The sequence below is a fragment of the Papio anubis genome, chromosome 18 (genome assembly GCF_008728515.1).
Source record: "Papio anubis isolate 15944 chromosome 18, Panubis1.0, whole genome shotgun sequence".
Classification (NCBI taxonomy): domain Eukaryota; kingdom Metazoa; phylum Chordata; class Mammalia; order Primates; family Cercopithecidae; genus Papio; species Papio anubis.
This window is the reverse complement of record NC_044993.1, coordinates 31,694,786-31,701,241: the sequence shown is the minus strand read 5'-3', so window position 1 is coordinate 31,701,241 and position 6,456 is coordinate 31,694,786. Positions and strand designations below refer to the sequence as shown.

The 6,456-nt window shown below is 51.3% G+C and overlaps 1 pseudogene; it reads right to left on the bottom strand.

The window, feature by feature from the left end:
* Window positions 1-1,229: 1,229 nt before the first annotated feature.
* Window positions 1,230-2,433, bottom strand: LOC101019857 (annotated as a pseudogene).
* Between the last annotated feature and the right edge of the window lie 4,023 nt (window positions 2,434-6,456).

Genomic DNA, 6,456 nt, shown 5'->3' with positions numbered 1-6,456 from the left:
CGGGAAGCTGAGGCAGGAGAATCTCTTCAACCCAAGAGGCAGAGGTTGCAGTGAGCCGAAATTTCACCACTGCACTCCAGCTTGGGCAACAGAGTGAGACTCCATCTAAACAAACAAAACCTCCAACTTAGTGAAAACAAGGCATTCAATGATAGATCGACTGCAGAAACTGCTTATTACCTACTACTCATTTTATTTTATTTTATTTTATTATTTTTCTTTTTTGAGACAGAGTCTCGCTCTGTCGCCCAGGCTGGAGTGCAATGGCATGATCTTGGCTCACTGCAAGCTCCGCCTCCCAGGTTCACGCCATTCTCCTGCCTCAGCCTCCCGAGTAGCTGTAACTACAGGTGCCCGCCACCATGCCTGGCTAATTTTTTGTATTTTTAGTAGAGACGGGTTTCACCGTGTTAGCCAGTATGGTCTTGATCTCCTAACCTAGTGATCCGCCTGCCTCAGCCTCCCAAAGTGTTGGGATTACAGGCATGAGCCACTGCACCCGGCCCTAAAGTCATATCTATACAAAAACAAACACTAAAGAGAATAGATCTATCTAAAGTGACAAAAATAAGTATAAATAAATACCAGATTTTAGGCCGGGCGCGGTGGCTCAAGCCTGTAATCCCAGCACTTTGGGAGGCCGAGACAGGCGGATCATGAGGTCAGGAGATCGAGACCATCCTGGCTAACACAATGAAACCCCGTCTCTACTAAAAATACAAAAAAATTAGCCGGGCGTGGTGGTGGCGCCTGTAGTCCCAGCTACTCGGGAGGCTGAGGCAGGAGAATGGCGGGAACCCGGGAGGCGGAGCTTGCAGTGAGCCGAGATCGCGCCACTGCACTCCAGCCTGGGCGAGAGAGCGAGACTCCGCCTCAAAAAATAAATAAATAAATAAATAAATAAATAAATAAATACCAGATTTTAAACAAGAATCTGTAAAAATTTTACTACCTAAGGATTTTCACTCAAAGAAGAAAAAAATATGGCCAGGCACAGTGGCTCATGCCTGTAATCCCAGATGTTTGGGAGGCTGAGGTGGGTGGATCACCTGAGGTCAGGAGTTCAAGACCAGCCTGGCCAGCATGGTAAAACCCCATCTCTATTAAAAATACAAAAAATTAGCCAGGCATGGTGGCAGATGCCTGTAATCCTAGCTACTTAGGAGACTGAGGTAGGAGAATCGCTTGAACCAGGGAGGTGGAAGCTGCAGTGAGCAGAGATGGTACCATTTCACTCCAGCCTGGGCAACAAGAGTGAAACTCCAACTCAGAAACAAACAAACAAACAAAAAACTACAACCAAAAAAGCATAGTAACACCAAGCTTGCAGGATGGTGAGTTAACAGATACATTTTATCTTAATGGAAACTTATGTAGCAATTCAGTAACATTTCTGGATGAAGAATCAAGTTACTGTTGCACATTTGTGAAAACTGATCCAGGAGTGTTTCCTCTAATTTTAATTCCTCCTCTTTATTTAAAGTATTAGCAGGAGCATCATTATATGGAATGTCTAGCATGTCTTCCCTTAATCCAGTTGACTCCTCCTTTTGATCCTCATCAGTATTAACCTCAACTGTCTATGCCCTGGGTGTATTCATTAACATATCATTTCCTAGGGACTATTACTTAGCAGCTTTGCCTGCCTTCTTTCTAAGGCCAGTTGTTTATTTCTCTCAATTTTTTGTTGTTGCTCTTCTGTTAGGCTTCTACTTGACTCAGAAGCAAACATCTCACTTTCAGATGAGTTTGTCAGAAAGGGATCAAATTCAGTGGCAGTTACATCATGTCCATTATTTTCCACAGCTTCATCATTATTGCTAATAAAATCTTCAGGTAAAATAGGGAGATCAAGTCGAATTTGTTTTAAACAAGTCTGAACTTCCTTTTCATTTCCCAGATATTCAACTCTGTCAATACGATCCTCAAACTGCAGTTTAGGGAATAGCCTACGTGCCCAGTGTTCCATGTGTCTGATTAGGGTCTTCAAATCTTCAGCCTCATGACCTTTACCTTTGAATTTTGCCTTATCAAATACATGCCTTAAGGCTGGAAGTCCTCTCTCTGAAATTAATCTCTAGCATCCAGCTTGGGTATATTTCTTTTAACTGTTCTCTTTGGAGGTACAGGAACAGGTGCTCCACTTCCTGACTCTTCATCAGGTTCAGCCTCTTCATCATCTTGTCTGTCTGGAGAGACTGCAGGTGGGAAAGGAGGAAAAGCTTCATCTTCTACATGCTCATAATCTGGTAGGTCAATCATGCCATTCTCCTGTGGTTCTAGCATCTTTTCCTCTCACGCAGAAAGCAGGGGCCACAGTGCACAGCTCCAGCGTTCTCGCTTTCACTTTCCTCTTTCTTTTCTTTTCTTTTTTTTTTCTTTTTGAGACAAAGTCTCGAGTCTCGCTCTGTTGCCCAGGCTGGAGTGCAGTGGTGCGATCTCGGCTCACTGCAAACTCCGCCTTCCGGGTTCAAGCGATTCTCCTGCCTCAGCCTCCCGAGTAGCTGGGACTGCAGACTCCCGCCATCACACCCAGCTAGTTTTTGTATTTTTAGTAGAGACAGGGTTTCACCACATCAGCTAGCCTGGTCTCAGACTCCTGACCTTGTGATCTGCCCTCCTTGGCCTCCCAAAGTGCTGGGATTACAGGTGTGAGCCACCGTGCCTGGCCTCACTTTCCTTCACTTTCTCCTTTTTTTTTTTTTGAGTCAGAGTCTTGCTGTGTCGCCTAGGCTGGAATGCAACGTTGCAATCTCGGGGCTCACTGCAACCTCCACCTCCCAGGTTCAGGCAATTCTCCTGCCTCAACCTTCTAAGTAGGTGGGATTACAGGTGTGCACCACTATGCCCAGCTAAGTTTTGTAGTTTTAGTCGAGATGAGGTTTCATTATGTTGGGCAGGCTGGTCTCAAACTCCTGACCTCATGATCGGCCCGCCTCGGCCTCCCAAAGTTCTGGGATTACAGACGTGAGCCACTGCACGCGGCCTCTCCTTTGCTTTCCTGCTCTCTTCTCTCTTCTCTCTCTCTCTTTCCCCTTTCCTCCATCTCCCCTTACTTTTCCTCCTCCTTTCCTCCCACCCTTGTCCCCTCATCCCACTCTCTCCTCAAGCTCTCCAGCACTCCTAGCCTCATACCCATCCTGTAGGCATCTCCCCAAGTTGTTCCACCAGCTCCTCAGACTGCCCCCAGCCACCCTGCTCCTCCCCAAATGCTCCCAGTCCCATTGGTGGCTCCTCCAGACCCCTCCGTTGCTCAAGTCAGAACCCAGGGTTCATCCTGAGCTGGTCAGTTGACTCAACCATTGGGCCCATTACTGGCCAGGCTCGTCCACCTCCTCACCTTCGCCAGGTCCCTGCTGGCTGCTCTCTTTCTGTGCCTGCTCCTGGCTCCCATCTTCCCCAAAAATCACCTCCTAAGGGCTGACATGGGACCTTGGGTGAGGGCCTGGTGCTTTCTGGATAAAGCCCCTGCTCTGGAGCAAGACCTGTTGGCCCGTCCCCACTCAGCCAAGCACCCGCACCACTCCCGCACGTCTGTGGTAGGCCTGGTCTCCCCAGGCCTCTGCACATGCTGCCTGCTCTGCCTGGGAAGCCCTGTCCCTCCTCTCACCCCCGTCATAGGCACACACTCTGTCCCAGGCAACTCGGCAGACCAGGAGCTCCCCCTCTCCATAGACCCTGGGTTGTCCCTCTGTGCTCCCCGTTTCCTGCCCACTTCCCTCCGAGGGCAGGTCCCTGTCCAGCACAGAACGTCACACTTAAGTGTAAGGGACTTGACCCAGGTGAGGAGTAAGAAATCCAAGTAAAGGCCAGGCTCGGTGACTCATACCTATAACCTCAGCGCTTTGGGAGGCTGAGGCAGGAAGATCACTTGAGGCCAGGAGTTCGGGTCCAGCCTGGGCAACATGGCAAGCCTCATTCCTACCAAAAAGAAAAAAGAAAAAAAAAATTAACTGTTTGCACTGGTACACACCTGTAGTTCCAGCTTCTCGGGAGGGTGAGGTAGAAGGATCGCTTGAGCCCGGGAGGTGGAGGTGGCAGTAAGCTATGATCCAGCCTGGGCAACAGAGAGAGACCCTGTCTCTAAAAATAAATAAATAAATAAATAAAAATTTAAAAATCCAGGTAAAGACTGGCTAGGAGGAATCCCTAATAGAGCCAAGAAGCGGCCACCGATGTGGAATCCCCAGAAAAGCAGAGCTGGGGAGGTCTCTGACATTACAAGCCGAACCCCTTCACACCTCGGCTGGGGAGGCTTCTCTCCTGTCCCAGGATCCTAGGCAGGTACCCCTAGACCCACGGGTGCTGGGCTGTTTGCTGTGAGGCACTCCATGAGGCGGAAGCACCGCTGCTGGTCGGGCCACTCCGAGGGCAGTCCGAGGCCGGCAGCCTGTAGTCTCTGCCGTTGTTTGGACCATCTTGCCCATACACTGAAAGAGAAGGATGATAATCTCCCTGTACTCGGCCCCTTCCCCTGCCAGAAGGAGCCGATGCTGCAGAAGAGAAAGGGGGTCTTTATGCCCGCAGGCAGAAGGGCACCGCTCCCCTCCTGGTCCCCCCAGGATGACCTCTGTTGAAAGGACTCTTTGTGAGGCTCCCCGAGTCTGGCCAGGGCTGACACAGAGTCCTCCCCAAGTGGGGGGTGGTGGCAGCCAGCTGGGGGGCTCTGTCCGGGTGAGGTCACAGGACATGGCTGGGGAGGCCTCTGAGCCTTAAGACCTGAGGAAGAGGCCATCTGACGGCAGGAAATGAGAGAGGACACGCCCCCCACAGCATGTAGGAGTGAGGTTAGACTTGCTGCTGCCTGGGTCCAAACCGGCCCTGGTCTCTCAGCAGCTACTGCAGAGTGGGTTCCTTGTGGAATTGGTCACATAGGAGGCGATGCCCACCCCACCTCCTTGTCACCTACTCTCCCCTCACTCACTATGTTTCGTTGTTTGTTTGTTTTTCTAAAGATGGGGGCTCCCTATGTTGCCCAGGCTGGTCTTGAACTCCTGAGCTCAACCATTCCTCCCACCTCAGCCTCCCAAAGTGCTGGGATTACAGGCATGAGCCACCACGTTCGGCCACGCTGTTTGTTTTTGTTTTTGTTTTAAGAGACAGAGTCTTACTGGAGTGCAGTGGCACAATCACAGCTCACTGCAGCCTCGAATTCGCAGGCTCAAGTGATCCTCCCACCCCAGCCTCCTGAGTAGCGGGGACTACAGGCATGTGCCACTGCAATGGATTTTTTCTCTTTCTTGAATCAACTGGCACATGCCCACTCCCAGGGACTTTGCAAATGCTGTTTCTTCTACTTAGAATGCTGTTCTCTGAGATGTTGGAGTTGCCCATTACTTTCTCAAAGGGGCCTACTCAGCCCACTCCCCATTCGATGCCCCCTCCTGGCTCTTTCCTTTGCCCTGTCACCTTCCAGCCTACCATGTCATAGATCATGCCTGGCCCCTCATCCCCCATCTAGAAGTTCAGTGAGGGAAATCCCATTCACTTATTTCACATCCCAGGGCCTGACATCCAGTGGGTGCCCAGTGAACATTTGTCTGAATGAACAAATAGATCATTTCCTTTAATTAATCCCTTCTCTCACCCTGAGACGGAGGCACAATGATTCCTTTACAGACGAAGGCTCTGGGAACTGAAGGATGTTTCCCAAGTTACACAGTGAGAAGGAGCTAGAATTGGGATCAGATTTGGGGCTGTCTGCCCCCCTCCCCCCACATGGCTTTCACCAATGTGCTTCCTACCTCCCTGGTGACAGCCACCCACACACACCATGCCCCCCTGCCTGGCTACGCTCCAAAGAGAGAAGGGCTTGTCCCTTAGGGAATGTTCCCAAAGATGCCTATCAGAGGCAGCTCTGAAGTTCAGGACCACCCAATCCCTCCCTTGCAGGGTGAAAGGATCCCAACCCCAGGTCCTCAGGCAGAGCCCAGCCTGCAACCCTGCCTTCCTAGGAGAACAGGAGAGCAGCCACATCCGTCCCCAACCTCACCCCTGCAAGCCTGACACTACCAAGCTTCGTGCCAGCAGGCCAGGCTTTGACTCTCTGCAATCTCAGCACCTCACCTGTCAAATAGGGCAGTGCCACCTGTCCAGCAGGTGCATCTTTGAGGGACAGGTAACAATGTACAGGAAGGGGCCCCCAGGACCTGAGCTGCAAAGCTGCAGGCATAAATGTCACCCCTGCCCCGCTGCCAAGGCTGGAAGCCGGCAGGAAATGAGGAATGGGAATGCCAGAAAAGAGCTCACCCCTGCCCCACTCCCCCAAAGCTGGAGGAAAAGGCTGAGCGAGGGGCCGCCGAGGCCATGAGTCAGCCTCCCCTGAAAAGCCAGGCAGGGGCCCAGGTCCTCCTCCATGGGTGGGGAGGGTCTCCCTAGGGAACAGCAAAGCCACCCGGGCCAGGAGCCATGTGGTATTCATCTCTCTCAAGCCTATGGAAGGGTCTAGCGTGATGC